This window comes from Sphaerodactylus townsendi, linkage group LG06 (genome assembly GCF_021028975.2).
Source record: "Sphaerodactylus townsendi isolate TG3544 linkage group LG06, MPM_Stown_v2.3, whole genome shotgun sequence".
Classification (NCBI taxonomy): Eukaryota; Metazoa; Chordata; class Lepidosauria; order Squamata; family Sphaerodactylidae; genus Sphaerodactylus; species Sphaerodactylus townsendi.
In genome coordinates this window covers 32,315,468-32,334,670 of record NC_059430.1, presented here as the reverse complement: position 1 = coordinate 32,334,670, position 19,203 = coordinate 32,315,468, and the positions used below count along the sequence as shown (strand labels likewise).

At 42.2% G+C, this 19,203-nt stretch overlaps 1 protein-coding gene across 1 annotated transcript in view; it reads left to right on the top strand.

Moving 5' to 3' along the window:
* The window catches only part of ABTB3 (ankyrin repeat and BTB domain containing 3), a 280,313-nt gene that overhangs the window by 16,609 nt on the left and 244,501 nt on the right, over positions 1-19,203 (top strand). The window lies entirely within an intron of this gene.

The window sequence follows — 19,203 nt, the reverse complement described above, 5'->3', positions numbered from 1 at the left end:
CCTCATCACTTGGAGTTACTCCTCAGAAGTGAGCAGACAAATAGCTATTTACAAGTCCAAAAGAGAGTACGTACCAATGAAAACATCCTTTTAACTTACTATAAGCTCCTTGAGCCAGGAATTACTTGCTAATACTTACACAGTACCAGTATTATGCTTGATTCATAATAAAAACAGCAGTTGATTTGATACTTGGCTGAGGAATAAATTGCAACTTTAAAAGTACACATTTTTTCCCTTTAAAAAACCCCTCAAGCATAAAAATAAAGGTAATTACAAAGATTTCTGAATACCTTTTTTACAGTGTTATAATTCCGTACAATGTTATAATAAAGGACTGATTCATCTTGTCACTTAAAAGATGACACTATTAATTTCCTGCAATTATGAAATTAGTGCATACCTTGCTTAAAAATTAATGTGCTTATGGCCACCCAAGGATAACTGAGGATGTAGGTAAGCTCTTCAGGGAGGCCTTGCTGTGTTATAGTCTGGTGTTCAGTTTCAGGCAATCCACCTTTACTGTAACTGAAGGAGGGTCAGTGAGGCTTAGCGAAGGCCTTTCAGGGATAAGGGAGAGAGTGCAAATCTACTTCCTTCCTTAGATTTTGTTAGTGCTGTATTGTGGGATGTGGACTCTTCTTCAGTGTGGAAAGTGTCTCTTGATATTGTGACTTTATCAATGAGATTTTCCCTTCTTTTGCTATTTATTACCTTATCCATGCGATGTGTGTGTTAAGTCTGTCAAATCACATGGCAACCCTATGAAGCAGTGTCCCCCAAAACATCCTATTGTTAGCAGCCTTGCTCAGGTCTTGCAAACTGAGGGCCATGGCTTCCTTTACAGAGTTGATCTATCTCATGTTGGTTTTTCCTCTTTTCCTGCTACCTTCAATTTTTCCTAGTATTATTGTCTTTACCAGTGACTTGTCATAATGTGTCCAAAGCACAATGGCCTCAGTTTAGTCATTTTAGTTTCTAGGGACAGTTCAGGCTTGATTTGATGTAGACCCAGTGGCGTAGCTGCCACGGGGACATCTGGGGACAAACGCCCCAGGTGCCCCCATGGAAGTCACTTGGGGGTGGAATAATCACACCACACACTTCCGGAAAGGAGGAGGGGCATTGTTGGGCCTGGGCGTGACATGTGTGTGCTGCCCAGGCCAATGCCTCCTTGGGTGGCGCGAACACATTGCGCCCAGGCCAAGCCACACCCCAGGAAGGCCTGGTGAAGCATGGGCGTGCTCTTCATCTCCCCGGCTGACGTCATGCAATGCCCTTCCTCCTTCCCCCCTCACTCCATCTGGGAGTAGGCTGGGCTGCAGCCCCACCCCCAAATTTTGGCCAACCAGTACCAGGAATTCGGTCAGGGGCTTTCCCCCAGTTTCCAATGGGAGCTAATAGGAGATGGGGGCTACACCTTTGAGGGTCCATAACTTTGGACGCCCCTGAGCCAAACTTCACCAAACCTCGGTGGTATCATCAGGAGAGTCTTCTAAAGATACCCTGAAAGTTTGGTGCTGCTAGCTTAACAATTGCACCCCTGACAGCAGGCACCCCCAAATTTCCCCAGATTCTCCTTTTAAATCCACCCCCTTTGGCACGGATTTAAAGGGAGAATCTGAGGTCCCCAGTTTAAACATTGCAAGTGATGCTGTTTCAGGGTGGGGGAGAATCCACCCCCAAACAGCATCACTTTCAATGTTGTTTTAACTGGGGACCCCAGATTCTCCCTTTAAGGTAGATTTAAAAGGAGAATCTAGGCTCCCTAGTTTAAACACCATTGAAAGTGATGCTTTTTAAAGGTGGATTTCAGCATTGCAGCGGCTGCCCATGGGGGGGGGGGGAACTCAGATTTTGCACCAGGCTCCATTTTCCCTAGCTATGCCTCTGACCAGAGGGGAGGGCAGAAGGGACTACCGGCTGCCAGTTGGGGGGTGGGCGGGGCAGATGGGGTAGGGGAGTCTGCCATCCCTGGCCTTGGAGAGCTGCTTTTATAAACACTGAGGCTGGGGGCAGGGCTTGGGGAGGCATGGCCACCCCCCAAACCCACCCCATTAAAAATCTATACCTATGTCACTGGTCTGAGCAGTGGTGTAGTGATTACGGGGCGGCGTACGCCATTGGGGTCATGTGGGGGTAGAAATTGCCCCATACACCCCCTGCCCTTCCCTCCTCAACCCGCCCTATCAGCCAGGCCCTGGCAGCCAGAGCAGGCTGCTTTTTCAGCCGGCTGAAATAAAGTAAGTGGGCGGGGGATGGGGCTCTGCAGGGGGGGCTCCATGGGGGCCCCAGGTGCCGTTTTGCCCCTCTATGCCCCTGGGTCTGAGACAAGAGTAATGGCTACTGATGTCCAAACCTGCTGGCTTCCTAAAACAGGAAGAAATAGTACCACTTCCCATTTTTTTCTTACGAGAAAGGGACACAAGTGATCTGCAAAAGACTGCATGTTTCCCCATACATAGCCTGTATCCTTCCTCTCCCTCTCAGTAATCTGAGTGGTGTGGTGGTTAGAGTGTCAGCCTAGAATCAGAGATCCAGATTTGGATCCATTCTGTGCCATGGAAACTCCTGGGTGACCTTGGGCTAGTCTACAGCACAGTGTTGTGAGGATATAACAGAAGAGAAGAGAAAAATGCAAGCAGCTTTGGGGAGAAAGGTGGGACATAAAAGAATTTTAAAAACTACAAATAAATATACCATGTTAAATTTAGATAACCTTGCCAAAATAATGTATACCAGATTGCTTTCGATATCAAAAGCACGTTTTTTGTTTGCTTGTTTGTTAGACAGTGGTTTTGAAGAAGCTTCTTAATTTTGGCAAAATCAGCCTAAGATATGCAGGCGCTTGTGGCTGCAATATAAATCAGGTTGTAATAAAAACATAATTGGAACAACTTAATGTAAGTGGTTTCTCATTACTGTATTGTTCTGTTCTACTTTTCTTTAGTTCCATTTCTTTTTCTGTCTTTCTTGCAAAGGCCGTACTTGACTCGAACATCTAACACTTTATAGGGAAGCTTCACAGATTATGTTTTGTACTTGGAAACTATACTATGAGTACAAAATAGGAGTGTGCAGTCAGAATTGACCTTGCCATGAAGCAACCTTAAGCACTCATTTTAGGCAGCAGATTCTACTGGAGGTATCGGTTTCCTAACTCCAAGCTTTAATCACCCTTAAAACAAACCTTTGTCCAGATCAAAAAGATTGCATTTAGACATGAGAGACACCGCACCCCCAAGGAAAAAAAGCATTTGATGTGCATTGAATGACTTGTGAAATATGCTCACATTTGAAAATGGTGATTTTTTTGGTTTTGTCTTAAAGGCTTTGTGAAAGGCCTAAAGGTTCCTCTCAAAATATTTTTCTGGTATAGCCAATTCTAAGCCCACACATGCTTTCGTATATGATGTCATAACATACATTTTTCACTTCGGAATTAGGTTTTGTTTCCTTAGGCCTTTCACTCAGACACCTAGATCCCTTAGTAAGATAGGTAGTAGGCCCATATGCAGTGGTGGGATTCAAATAATTTAACAGCCGGTTCCGGTGGTGGGATTCAAATAATTTAACAACTGGTTGTTTACAAGTACCATTTTAACAACCGGTTCTGCTGAAGTGGTGCGAACCTGCTGAATCTCACCACTGCCCATATTCTATACTACTGCTCAGGGCTGCCACCTGTACAACATGACTGCTGTTTCTGGTGGCTCAATCCTGCCTGTGTTTCATTGTATTGTTAGGTACAAATACACATACAATATAAGGAAAATGGCCATTACACAGATGCTTGCAATTAGAGGATTTCTCTCCAAGGCCTTTTATACACTTGTGTTTCTGCTTTCTCCCTGTTCCGTAGATTAAAATATTTCTTTAAAAAAATTCTTGCAAAAATTTATTTAACCATCACTTGGGCACGCAGGACAAGCTAGAGAAGGAATGCTTAGTGCTAAGAATAGTAGTCTCAGCATTGCCAATTGCTGCTTTTGGTCCATCCTGTAATATTTGCTTCTTGATTCTTAGGTAAGGAGCCAAATTACCCCAGGATGGGAAAGGATGCTGTATGTAAAATGTATTCATTCTTTGGACTTGACTTGTAGATCATGTGCCAGAATTGGTAGCTGCCATGGAACTGGACTTTGCTAATCACTGTTCAGGAATTAGTCAAATGCAAATTTTCCAACTTGTTAACTCATTTGCTTGTATTTGCATAGTTTCTAATGCTGTATTTACACCTTAGGAATACAGAATCAAATTTTAACTTTATTTGAGCAAAACCTCTTCTGATTTAATATCAGTAGGTCTTAGATGTCTACCTCTTTCCTCCCTTAACTAGAGCTATAATAGGAACTGCATGTAATTGTTTTTGTTGAGTGGGGGTTTTTTTTGCCCAACTTTGAAAACTGATCAGTTTCTTTCTGAACAGAATTCAAGTAACACATATCTGCTACAGGGTAACTTCTCTTCCTTTAATGCCTGAGTTTTAGCTTTTAATTTGGTTTAATATTTGGTTTAAAATAATGCCTGAGTTTTAGCTTTTAATTTTGTTTAAAAGCAATGAAGTGACACATGTAGCACTATTGTGGAGACTAGATTTTTTATAGCATTTGTGTGCATGTTGGGGGTCCTCTGTCCCGCAGGAGCAGAGTTTAGAGGGACATTTGGGGCTTGTAGTGGGAGGAGGAAAGTGAGACAATCATGTTATGTGTGGGTAGAAATCCACCTGGCCAAATGGTCAGCTGGTTCCAAACTATGAGGAGCATGCCCAGCCTACTTTTATGTGGTCAGTTGGTAACCACAACAACAGAAAACTATGTTCAGAGTTTTATTTAAGGCAAGAGTTCCCAGTGCCAGGTATGGAATTAATTTGAGAAGTTAGTTGTGTTGAAACCAGCCTAAGGAATATTGGGCCCTACATCCAGCATACTTTACACTGCAATTGTTAAAGTGCTGGCCATTCCTGTTTTTTTCAGGAAGGTTAAAGTTCAACCTTGAAAAAAATATAACCATGCCTTCAATGCTGTTAGTATGAAAGTTTGAAAGATGTTTCAAGTTCTAACGGATATCAAATAGGCAATATCTGTTTGAAGATTCTAAGGCCACGGTGGCGAACCTTTGGAACTCCAGATGTTATGGACTACAATTCCCATCAGCCCCTGCCAGCATGGCCAATTGGCCATGGTGGCAGGGGCTGATGGTAATTGTAGTCCATAACATCTGGAGTGCCAAAGGTTCGCCACCACTGTTCTAAGGGCATGCATAGGAATTCTCGGGCTTTTAAAAAAACAATCATTTGAGACAGCTGCAGGTAACAGACTTCCCTCTGTGATACAATAATCTCTGAACTGTTTCACAGATGCAGTTGAAGGGTTATCAAGATCTACCTTGCACCATGGTCACACATAAATTCGAAAACCCACAACAACCAGTTGAATCTGGCCATGAAAGCCTTTGACAATACAGCTGCTGGTACCTTTGGCACAAGCTTACTAATTCTGGCTTGGGAAATCCTTGGAGATATGGGGGTGGTTCCTGGGGAGGGACCTCAGTTGGAATGTGATGAAGCTGACATTTTCTCCCGTGGAACTGATCTCTGTAGTCTGGAGGTCATTTGTAATTCTAGGATAGCTCCAGGACCCACTTGGAGGATGGTGACCCAACTTTGCCAAGAGGAAATCCTTTAGAAGGGCCTTATTTAAGGCTTACATGAAATCATGTCACTTATTGAAGCATCATAGATACTTTAAAATATGAACCCAACCTTCAAAGTATTCAAGCAACTCCTGTCAGCAAGGTAGCCAGACCATGCAAATAAATATTGTACCTCCCTGTGTCAAGAAATACAAAAAGTCTTTGACTATTGTATCATGTCTAATAGGATTAAGAGTGGAAAAACTGTTCTTAGCTGCTCTCTATCAGTAGTGATCTCAAACACAAGGACAAGCAAATCACATTGGATGAAAACTGATTTCAAACTATATTCTTGTGAAAGAGATGTCTCTCAGACAGCAGCCAATGCCCTGCCAGAGCTGAGGAAACACTCACAAAAAAAAACAAGGAACAAAACATCAAGAATAGAGCCTAGTTGGCAAATGTGAAGACAAGTGAGATTCCAGATGAAAGCAATTAGAAGATATCAATCAAACTTCCCTATATTTGACTGGCCATTATAAACAGGCCATAAAATTTCGTATGAGCTTTGTGCTTTTAACAGGCCATAACAACAGTCAATAATCTCAGTCATAACGTATGAGAATAGTGTTCAGAGCATTTTGAATATGGAAAATCCATACACTCCTCTCTGTGATACCTGCTTTGCTATTAAAGTCATGATTCCAAGATATTCATGATACTTATGTCTAAAAAATGAGGAAAGAGTGAAGATTACAATGTGTGGAGCCACATGTATAGATTGCTGTGGTGAACCTATGGAAAATGGCATATAAAAATTGCATTTCATATAAGCTACTTCAAAATTAGGAGAATGCAGAAGCAAAAAAAAAAACCTGTCTAGGAGGGTCAGTTCCTCACAGAGTGACATGCTATGAGTGGGTAGAGTTTAGAACTCAGTTGGAACTACTAACAGGGTTATTGGTTGGAACTCCTGGAACTGGAGGGTTTAAACATGTCTAGTGGCTGCATATAGACTTGTGGGGTTGTCAGGACACTACTCTAACCAAAGAGGGGATTAAACTCATAGGGAAAGAAAAATTCCTAGCCTAGGTTTTTAAAACAGCTTCTTCGTTTAATAAACTGAGTGTGTAGAATAGAGGGGGCTGAGTGAAAGAGATGGTGTCAGGCGCCTTCCATTACGGGGCCACGCATTTTCAAACCACTGTTCACAACCGCTTCGCGGTAGGTGGATTTTTGCCATTTTCGCGATAAGTCAAAGTTATACCATTTCAGCCGCCTCACGCCAAGCGGTGGTAGAGTTTCGCCGGCGAAGTGGAGCTCACGCACTAAAGCCATGCAGTATGGAGGTCGGATATGTTCGATCGACGCTAGCCTTCTGTCAGGTGAATTAAAATACAGCGTCTCCTCCCACCCCTGGAGGTCGGAGGATGGGCGGGCTGCGACGCGACCTACCCAGAAGGACACGGTAAGAGGGGAGCCTGGCGTCACATCGCCGAAGATGTTTCAACAACAACCCTTGAAATAGCTGCTGAAATGCTCGAGGCCTTAAGCGGTGCTTTTGATAGGCACGCTGGCGTGCTTTGTAAAGTAAACGTCATGTCACCTTTGTCGTCAGATGGTCGCAGAAGGCCATAGCTTCAAAGAGCACTGAAAGCAGTTTGAAAGTGCATTATTCTGCATGTGCAGAATGAGCCTCAGAGAGGGACCCGTTTCTAACCAGGAGTGGAATTTAAACTTCATGTTGGAGAAGAATTCCAATCCCTACTTCTGAGGTGGATTTACTTTAAAAGCTCTGAAGTTATTCTAAGGTTAAGGAAGTCTGAAGGGAAAAGGGACTTGAGTGAATGTTGCATTCATTTTAGATTTCAGGCAGTGGAGTTTACACATAAACCTATCAGTGCAAATCTGAATTGACACTGTATAACTACCAGAAAGTCAACCTTTTAAAAATAATATTTGTATTAATTTTTATCCGCATATAAAGACACACCAAAATAGAGTCTTGACATTAATTGGAGGTATGCCATCGATTGTATTTTCTTTCCTTTATCTCTTGCCATGACTTAACTTCCCCCTGCAAATTGGTCATTTCTTTATAGATTGTTATTTTTTCTTGTCTCTCTGTTGTAACATGCTTCCAAGGGAGATTTTAAAGATGAGATTGAGGGACTCAGTCTTGAATTGATTTTAGTCCCAATTCCAAAAAGGCCTCTCTTTATTACATGGGAATCTTTCCCCTTATTTCAAAGCATTTAGAAATCTGTAGCAAACTGAAATCTTATCAAATAACCAAATGCCATCTGAGCTTCACTGTTAAGAACATCTTAATATAAGTCTGCTACTTTCCTTCACTCCAAATGTTTCCCTTTTGTTATCCTATTCTCTGAGAAGTTTCTAAATATGGTTGAACTTTGAAAAGAATGATAATAGTATGATAATCTCTGAGATCAAACACTGGAGAGGAAAGTTCCTTAAAGTTACTTCAGTTATACATTTACTTTACTGAGGCATGGGGTGGGACAATTCAATAAAACTCTCAGAAGGTTACAGAAAGTAAAGCCGAGCAGTGAGAAGATCAGAAGAATTAGGGAATGTTCCTGTCTCTGGAGGTAGGAGTTACCGCCCAGCATGACAAATCTCATCATCATTGAAGACAGAAAGCCACTTTCTGAATGTGTGCACCTGTCCCCTAAAGGCTTAGGGTGTTTCTCTAATTTAATGGGCATTTCCTTTTTAAAAGAGGAACATACGTATTTTCTTTGATATCTTTAGTATCTGATAAAGGGAGCTTTGATTCTCAAAAGCTTATAACCTGAAAATCTTGTTGGTCTTTAAGGTGCTATTGGACTCTTCCACTTCAAACTAGTCTTCTTTGATAATGGGAGTGATCATTTATTTAATTTAATTTTATTGCATTTATATCCTGCCCATTCCCAACCGCAGTTAAGCTCAGGGTGATTTACAAACATATAAAATCACACATTTTATTGTTTCTCCCGCTTTCGCCAGGCGTTTCACGTTTGTTGCTTTCCAAAGGTGCCGATGCTTGGACTGTTTCTCCTTAGAAGACTTCTTTTAGTGACTTTCTGCTTTGTTTTATTCTGAATGTGGGTATTTAGCGAGGATATCCTCTGAAGTGAAATGTACAGTGGAACCTCGGTTTTCGTCTATAATCCGTCTGGGAAACCTCGGCAAAATCCGAAATCGACGCAAACCAAGGCAAACTCTGGAAAGCAATGGAACTGCATGGGTCGCTGTTTGTTGTCGCAAAATTAGCATGCGCGCCCTGACAGAAATCGGGGCTGTAAACAACTTAAAACATATCAGAATTTTCAAAAGAATCGTAAAACCGGGGAACTGATCTAAAACCCATGAATAAATCAAAAAAACCGAGGATCCACTGTACTTAATCTTCCACAAAGCAGATAATGGACTTCATATTATATCAAGCTTTAGCATTCCATTCCACTGCAGCAGTGTTCAGCGGGATGTTTCCCTCACCAAGCAGGTGTACTGTTCCAATCAAGTGGCACAACCGCCTGTTACTATGAGATTGCTTGGTGCCTGCTGAAAATCACTGCTAACAGTTTTTCTGCAAGTACTCAGTTTTGATAGACTCACTGCCTCAGGTCAGTGTATGAGTTTGAATCTAGTTAGGCCAATCTTATACAAGGGTAACTTGATGCTGGGTAGGAGAAAAGGACAATCTTGAATGCAGCTTCTTATTACGAACCAAAGACATAGATACTACGGTACCATTCTGTTGGCTACCTGATCTTTTTAATTAATTGGTGATGCTGGGGGTTGAACCTAGGACCTCCTAGGTGCTATGCTGTAGCAGTTAGCCATGACTCCTACCCAAAGCTGTGCACTTCTTTTAAATTTGGGGATTCTGGGTAGTATGAACCTATCCCGAAGTTGCTGTTCTGTCCAGACTCAGTGTCCTTTTTATTTTAGAAAATGTATGTGCTATTCTCTTGAGACTTGCTTGAGGCAAATGTCCTGTGAGGCATGCTCTGGGCAAATATTAACCTGTCTTAAAAGTGGCTTTAATAGTTATTCCCATTCGTCTGATGAGACACCTCCATTTTGAATGATATAATAACTAACATGAACTATATCAATGGGAAGGTGATCTTGCGGAAATGTGGGCAAGGCTTCAGGGATTATACATAAATATATTCCACAAAACGAGCAAAAAAGAAACCGGGGGCTTATTTAAACGGTTTTCACATTTGAGAATTATTATTTAATCACATGTTGTTTACTTGCATGAAGTCAGTGGCATATGTTTATGGTTATACATTTTTGTAGATATTCATTTACAAGTCACTTGCTGCACTATTTGTATGTTGCTTAATAAATTGCGCAACCAAGGTATTGTATTTTTTTAGTTTTGAGTTGCTTCGGCTCATCTATACCTAGTTCTTTTTGTGTGTGTTTGCCTAAATGGAAAAGTCATACCATTTTGCCATATTTCGCAGACCGTTCCACCATACATCATGCCTATCTGGTGTAATCAATCAAACCGCAAGAGATATCACCAGTTTACCAAATAGTTGTAAAAATACCAAGATAAGTTAGCTCTTCTCCTCATGAGATTTCCACCAGAGTACAATTCACAGGATTCTTTGCAGAGAAGCCATGACAGTTAACACTGATATAACTAGTATGTCTGTTGGCACTCATCATTCATATTTCCCTTTGTTGAATTTTGCTTTCTATGCTATTTAGTACAAATGACTCAGTGTTGGTTTTTATTGGCAGTTGTTGTTTGAACGGTGGGTGGTATTCAGAATCAATTTTTGAATCTGAGTGTATACCACAGGAAGCAAATGTGGCTTTATATAATCAGATTTGGAGTATGAGCATCTGTTCCATTTAAAGTTGCGACTGTTTCTTCTTCATATGCAACTACCAGATTCAAAGACAGTGACTTGCAGTTTCCAGAATTGGTTTATTGCTGTGTAAACTCTACAGGCTGCCAGTAGAGTTAATTCAGTCAATCTGACTAATAGCAAGGTGGTCCCATTGTATCTTGTTCCGTGGGCTCCTGCATCCATTGCTCTTCTAAGTTCTTGTCTCTCTATTTTCTTCCTCTGAGCTCTTTAATGCTATCAGTACTCTTTGATACTGTACAGCTGGCCAGAATTTCCCTGGCAGCTTAACTGCAGACTGGAGTGGGCTGGCAGCAATACTTTGAGGCAGGGTAGTTATGCAGAACACAGTGCGCTGGACACTGTCTTACCAGCAACAGCCATGTCATCATGAGACTGCCTCCAAAACAATGCATCTGGGGGAGGCAAGGGGGTGAGAGCCAGAGTGGTGTAATTGCTAAGAGCGGTGGTCTCTAATCTGGAGTACTGGGATTGATTCCCTGCTCCTCCATATGAGTGGTAGACTCTAATCTGTTTGATTCCATTCTCCTCCACATGTGTGGTGGACTCTGATCTGGTTAACTGGGTTCGTTCCCTCACTCCTTCACATGAAGTTGCTGGATGACCTTGGGCTAGTCACAGATCTCACAGAACTCTTCTCAGCTCCATCTACCTCACAAAGTGTCGATTGCAGGGAGAGGAAGGGAAGTTGATTGTGAGTCAATTTGAGTTGCCTTAAAGGTAGAAAAAAGTGGGGTATAAAAATCAACCCCTGTGGTGCTGCCGCTGCTGCAGCTGGAGAAGGGATAATAGAATACTGGGACAGTTAAAGCTGGAAGGGCATCACGTTCAATCGTTTGCTTTAACCAAAGCAGGGGAAAGCTGCCGTGTTAAAGCTTTTGAAAAAGTAAGTGTGGTTTTGGTGAAAACTGGTTGGTGTTGCATCTTGGGCTGGTGTGATCTAGAATTAAACAAGAAGCATCATGTGCTTGGCTTCTCCCCAGCCCTGCCCAGTTAAAGCTGTCCTTTGTTTCCCACATTTTTCTTTCTCACTTCTCTTAGGGGAGCTCTATTTCTACCAGACTCTCCCATTTTAGGTAGGAAAAGGAATTCTTTGGAATCTGCCTTTGGGAGCTGATTGTACAACTGGTCCAGGTGGCAAGCCTTGTCACCTGTGTGCATATAAATTACAGCAGCAGGTTGCTGAAATGAGCAGAGAGTGGCTTGATCATGGCTGTAGTTCTAGAGCAGGGGTAGGGAACCTGCGGCGGGTCGGTATGTTTTGATGTGGCTCTTCTGCTCTTTGCACTGCGGCTCCACTAATGAAGCAGTTGGTTTCGTTGCCCGCCTCTGCAGGCAGTATGGCGTACCAACTGTCTACATTAAGCTGGGCCGCGCCAATTTCCCTCTCGCCTTCGCCCCGTTGGCGTGAAGCGGGCGGTTTCCCAGTGTCGGTGAGGTCGGTGCCGCTGGTCTTCGTCAGTTCTTCCGTAGCAGGTAGCAGGCTTAATTTATCCATGCGCTTCTCAGAATGAGCGGAGTAAAAGGTTAAAAAAACCCCAATATATACAAAAAAGTTATTCCTTTACTAAATGTCGTTATTTGCGGCTCCAAGCGGCTTTTCCCGCGCGAAAACGCGTCCAGCCATTTCTCTTTGAGTGTTAAAGGTTCCCTACCCCTGTTCTAGAGTAATTTGGGTATGGGAGGTGCTCCTGCTGAATAAGTTTATTTAAATTTAAGTTACAGCAAAGATGTGAAGGGCATTGCAGTCTGTCCTCCCCCACCCCTTCCTGCTTGGTACTGAGGCAACCTTAGGACAATTTATTTTATCTTTGCATTTTACTCTGTATTGTTTTACTGTTAGGGAGAAGCCAGATTTCTTTGCCTGGGAGCAGAGCAGATAATGGAAACCAAATGGAAATTAACCAGTGTTCGCTCCAGCTGCTTTAATGCAAGCAGAAACGGTAGGAAGAAGGAACATTATGCTTCCAATCTTGAGAAATTGCTGGACAAGCCTCTGTCCAACTCGGTCTGTTCAGTGGGTGGGGGTGGAGGCGCCATTTAAAGCCCCCTCCCTCCTGTAGAGCTGTTGCCTACGTTTGTTCCACAGCCAGATAGGCAATGAAATAGCTAAAGCAAAATGAAATCCTGATGGTGGAGTTCCTTCTCTAACTGTACCAGAATCATGCCAGGACAGTTGAGCACAGCCAAAGGAAGCCCTACAAACCCAAGAACTACAAGATCTCTAAGAATCCTGCTGTTTTAGTCTCAATAAAGGGGAAGGATTTATCTTGATGCAACTGTATTTCAATACTTTTTGGAACTGCCAATTGAAAATGTTTGCAAATTCTAAATCGGCATCTTTCAAAAGTTTGAATCAGCATTCGTTTTTACAAGGATGCATCACTCTGAAAAACCTGGTATATAAATGGAATGATCTGGTTTTTGTTGTTATTTTTTTTAAATAACCATAGTTCACAAGCTTATCTTCCTTAATGAAAATGTGTTTTCAAAGCAGCTGTCTTGTCTGTTCTTCCACTGTAATGAGGATATGGGACAAAGTTTAAGACTGATCGCCATTGGATTTTTGATTGGTTGTTCTTGTGATCCTGCCTTGCCCCATTAAGATCAATTGGCGTTCTGCAGTTTTACTTCTGTTCTGATGTTTTAATTTCTGTTGGGATTGCCTGTGAAATACAGGAGGCCTGCTGGTTGACTGTGTGGCTATTTTCATCTGGTTGCAGGAATCTGTAGTTTTAAGGGAGGGGTTGTGCCTTGATAGAAAAGAGCATGGCTGAATTCCCACTGAAAATTTAATCTAGATACAACCAAGTTTCAAAAGAATCGGCACCTTTTCATGTAGGTTCCAACATCCTCACTGCATCATATTTCTAGTGAAATGTGTAGACCCTCAAATGTGTAGCCCCCATCTTCTATTAGCTCCCATTGGAAACAATGGGGAATGGGGCACCCCCTTTCCATAGCTTTGGACCCCCTAGACCAGTGGTGGCGAACCTTTGGCACTCCAGATGTTATGAACTACAATTCCCATCAGCCCCTGCCAGCAATGGGCCATGCTGGCAATGGGCCATGCTGGCAGGGGCTGATGGGAATTGTAGTCCATAACATCTGGAGTGCCAAAGGTTCGCCACCACGGCCCTAGACCAAACTTCACAACACCTGGGTGGTATCAGTAGGAGACTCTGCTGATGACACCACCCAGATTTGGTGAAGTTTGGTTCATGGGGGTCCATGGACCCTTAAATTGTCTAGCCCCCATCTCCTATCAGCTCCCATTGGAGTGTTTTTTCAAAAAGGTGCATATACAATCAGGTCCAGAAAAATCCCGTGATAAGGATGGGGGGGAGCACCGGAAACAGGACTGATCTGTGTTCTGCAGTTCGGCAGTGAGGAGATCGCGAGGAAACCTGGATATTTCAGGTGACTATCCCAGGATTAATCGCCAGTGGGAAATCGCCCCATGTGCCTGAGAGACATTGGGGATCTTACTTTAAATGACTAGCAACTCCAATTAAAATGATCTCAAATACTGCCTACATTTTGGAGATTCACTGCTGTAAGATTACACTGAACAAGATGGACCAGTGGGGTCCGCACCCTGTGTATCAGATGTGAGTTGCAGGTTCTCAATTCTAATGTGACTGTATAGCACAGGGGTAGGGAACCTGCGGCTCTCCAGATGTTCAGGAACTACAATTCCCATCAGCCCCTACCAGCATGGCCAATTGGCCATGCTGACAGAGGCTGATGGGAATTGTAGTTCCTGAACATCTGGAGAGCCGCAGGTTCCCTACCCCTGGTATAGCATATAAGATGAGGAAGGAAAGTGTAGCAAACAGTAATTCACAGGACATCTTTGTGGACTTCCTTTTTGTCACATGGAGTGGCAGGCAGAGGTGCAGAAACATTATTTTAAAAGCAGTATAGAGATTATTTTAAAAGCATTTTTAAAAGGCTGAATGGTAAACACAGGATCATATTTCTGTCCATCTTTCTAGATGGCCAAGGGCAGGTCAATGTGTCCTTCTGATGGAAATGCAGGATGCAGATGGATACATTTTAAGCTATGTAGGAATTGCTGTCGTGGAAATTGCTCCCCTGTGGTTGGGAGAATGTCTGTAGGGCATGGCAGTAAGACTATAAGGTATGCTTGACAATTTTATCTGTACGTACATGAACACATATGCACACATAATTCTCTCTCCCTCCAACTGACAACTCATTGTCAGAATCATCCTGCATTTGGTAAGAAAGTATTTTGAGCAATTTGGGAGGTATCAAAGATTCTTTCTCCTGCCACATTTTTCTAGTAGCTGAATTGCAGTCTATTATATATGTATTTGAACTTCACATTCCCGTCCTGCTGACCATAGAAATTTGTTCTTTTGTTCTCTTGGATTTTCAGTGAAGCATATATTTCCTTTTCTGAGCTATTCCTTTTTTTTTCAAGCAAGATTTAATCCACAGTTTGGATTGAGAGGTCTTATTTAAAATAAAACAAATCACAGCTGCTTTTAACAGCTGTATCTGTTTTTATTTACTCTAATATGTACCATTCTGGCTAATCTGCATTTAGCTGATTGCCCAGTGCATTGGTGCATCTCTTCAGTGAGCTGTACAAATAAAAACCTCATGTCGCTACGCAAAGTCCAGCCATGCCATCCTTTTGTATTGGGCTGCCAAAGGTGGATCACTGTGCATACCATGTATTATGCAGCCTGTTATTAATTAGTCTACATAGAAACAAGTAGGCTCATTCCATACATTCTGTCTTTCCATTTGCTATTAATTATAAACCCTGCTGCTTCTGGATTCTGGCTTTTTCTGTTTACCAGAGGACAGCATGTCTCTCAGGAGAAGGAATTTGCTCCAATTGAATTTCTCTTAGGTCCATTCTCTTCAGTTCAGGCTTCTGTCACTTTGAACAACCTAAAGAGAGAAGGAGAGAGAGGAACTCTGCAAGTCTGGATGAAGAGACGTATTAAGAGCTTTATATAAGGTGCAATCTCAGCAAAGGTGGAGTTGCTTTACAACAACAATAATAATATTAACAACAACAACAACTTCAGTTGTGGAGAATGGGATATATATTTAATTAAAAAATTAAAAATAAAACAATAACCCAGCCTCTTGGGGAGAGGAGGAGGCAAGTTTCTCTGCTCCTTATTTGTTTGTAGCAGCTGTTTCTCATTTAAGGTTATCGGCATTTTCAAGTAGTTTGGGCCTCAGGATATGCTGTATAAGATTATTTTGTGTGTGACAATTCAGCACAAGATGGCTTTTGCTGTAATGTTTCTTGGCTATATCTTCTTACAAAACACAGTTTTGTTGGGATGAAACACCATCATAGAAGAAATGGGAGACCCTTGAAAACAAATGTTGCCATTTATTGAGGAAACCTGTAGGAGAAATTTTACCACGGGACTATTAAAAGATGTATTTTTTCTGCTTGCTGATGCTACCAATTAGCAGTTTGGAAGCAAAATTGGTGCTCTTTGAATCTGCTGGTCAACAAAGTCCTCATTTTATTTTCAAAGCTGCACCAATTCGCAGCCCCTTTTTCTATACTTTCTGCTATGCCTTCTCCTCCCTTCACCACAGAATCTGGCTACATGGTTGAGTTGGACATTCTTTCTTGCTTCCTTTGGTTGTTGGAACCCCTGACCTGGTACATTTACTTGCTTCAACCACTCTGTGTCTTCTGCCAGCCTCATTTGATAATCGTTTGATAATCCATTTAGCAGATGCTAAGACAGCCTGGTAAAAAAAATTCCTGTGGAATAGGAATGTGCTTCCATACAATTCTACCCCAAGCCATATTCAGGCTAGAGTTAATGTTAAAAAGAATTGTATTTTTTTCATTTTGGGATGATCAGTAGTAATTTGCCTTTGACTGGTGCATTTGAAGAGCTCAGCTGGACTTGGAATTGCTCTTGCTCCATTTCTGAGTCTGAGTATGTTCACTGTCATGTAGGTCAGGGGCAAGGATATTGATTCTTGGGCTCTGGTCAAAAGTACAGAATGGAGTCAGATGCACCACTAGCCTCCCCCGCCCCAATTCCCCTGTTGGAGTCAAGCAAGGCGCAGCCCCCACCCCAAGTGAGTCAGTGGCAACTGTCACCAGAAGCCTTCTGCTTGAGCCCAGATGGAGCTGGTGCAGGTGTGTGTTTCTACAAGCAGGAAGCCCTGGACATAGGACTGTCAACCTACAGATGGTACCTGGAGATCTCCCGCTATTACAGGTGATCTCCAGACAACAGAAATCAGTTCTCCTGGGAAAAAATGGTTGCTTTCGAGCGTGGACTGTATGGCGTTATACTCTGCTTGAGGTCCCTCCCCAAAGCATGCCTTTCCTAGCCCCACCCCCCAAAATCTCCAGGTATTTCCCAACCTGAAGTTGGTAACCCTATCTGAACAGGATTAGTGCAAACAGCAGTGTCAGCAGTCCACTCATTTTCTTCTACTTCCTCTGTTGGGGGGCATGGGCATGGGCAATTAGGTCCCCCAGCATGGAGCCTGGTCAGCTGCCTCAGTTGCCCATTGGCTGAGACTGCCCCTTTATACAGCTACAAAAGAAGACAAGTTTTCATGTAAGATTTATGAAGCAGGTGCACCTATTTTGATCCCCCCTGCCAATCTGCTAGAATTCCCTTTCCCCTCATAATTCATGAAGGCACATGCGGCGAGGGATCTTCCTGTTCAGTTGACGATTCCAGTCCCCGGGTTGTTGCACTTTTGCATTTGTTGAAATTAATGCAGAAGCTGCATCAGCTGAGAATAGTGAAGGAAACCTTCCACCTAGGGCTGTCAAGCCTGGCCTGGCAACCAGTGGGAGACTGGGAAGCAGGGGGCTAAAACTAAAGTGTTTAGAAATTTCTAGAGAGGCATGATGTCATTTCCTGGTTTTCCCCAGAAGTGGCTTCACATCGTCACTTTTTAAAAAACTCTCCTGCTAGCCCCTGGTGTGCTTGCGGGCTCCTGCTGTATACACAGGAAATCTCCTGCCCCCAGTAAGCGTATGGCAACTCTGCTTCTTTACCCAAATATGTTGAAACTTACACATTACATTGTGAAGCCTGTCAGTTCTCTAACATAGAAACAGGCACTTTAAAAGCATATAATGACTACCTTAATTCATACAGTACAATCTTGAAAAGCTGCTCTGCTGTTATGGTCTTGTATCAGTGAGCTAACTAGATGTGTCTGGCACTGATGTCATTTTACCTTTTTTTTTCAATTTAAAGAACAACGAAGATCAGTATCAGTCATTCATTCAGAAACCCGCTTGCAAACACTTTGTAACGTGACTAAAACATATTTTATAGTGTAATTTTCCCACTATAAACAGTAATTGTCCCAGGAGAAAATGGCTGAATTTTCTGTCCTTACATGAAATTTGCTGAAATTTGTGAGTGTTTAAGTGGCACTATCAATTGTCTCTTTGAAAATTAAAGGTCATTATATATTTTAAAATGTGTCATCTCAAGTGAAAAATAAGAACCTGCAAGGGACAATATAATTCATGTAACTTCTAACATCTAGAAAATGGAATTTATAACCATATCATACTGCATATCAATAAAGCAATTACAGGAAAAAAAACACTGAAACTTGCTAGGTTCTCTAAGAACTTTTTGTGGTGGGCGGTTTAGCAAATTGAATAAATAAATAAAATAAATAATTAAGAAAAGCATCCGTGTTATAGTAAAAAGGAGTTATATAATCAGATTCAGGGTTGTTAATCAGAGGCAATAATTACAGCATTGATAGATTGCAGAAGGAAGAATTTCTAATAGACAATCCAGCTAACATTTCCCTTTTTGAAATCTGAAAATGCTGCCCCCTTAATAAATTCCAGAAATGGACCCATAATCAGTGTAAGACTACTGACTACTGTAGCACCTTAAAGACGAACAGAATTATTGTGACCTAAATTTCCAGTCCACCAGATCCAGGTTGGGAAACCCCTGGATATTTGGGGGTGGAGCCTGGGAAGGACAGAGACCTCAGTGGGGTGCAATGTCATAGAATCTACCTTCCAAAGGATCCATTTTCTCTGGGGGAACTGAGTTTACCCTGTTTTCCCGAAAATGAGACCTACCCCGAAAATGAGCCCTAGCATGACTTTTTGGGATAGGATGCTTGAAATATAAGCCCTACTCCAAAAATAAGCCCTAGTTACAGATTCCCCGGCGCAGCTGATCTGGTCATGTGGGGGGCGCAAAGTCATGGGGGGAAAAATAAGACATCCCCTGAAAATTAGCCCTAACCATCTTTTGGAGCAAAAATTAATATAAGACCCAGACTTTTTAGGGGGATACACGGTAGTAGTCTGAAGATGTGCTGTAATTCTAGGAGATCCCCAGATTACACTTGGAATCTGACATTCCTAGAGAAAGGCAGTGTGGTATAATGTTTGAGTGCCAAACCAAGGCTGGGATTCCAATCTCCATTCATCTATGAAGCAAATTGGATAACTTCAAGCCAGTCATTTTCTTTTGTCCTAATCTACCTCACAGCATTCAAGTGAGTATAAAATGGAGGCAGGAAGAGCTATGCGTTAGATCCCATGAGAACAGTTTTAATCAATGGGATTTTTAATTAATTTACGTATCTTAACTGATTATGTATTTCCATGTTGTTAGCTGCCCTGAGCCTGACTTCTTCA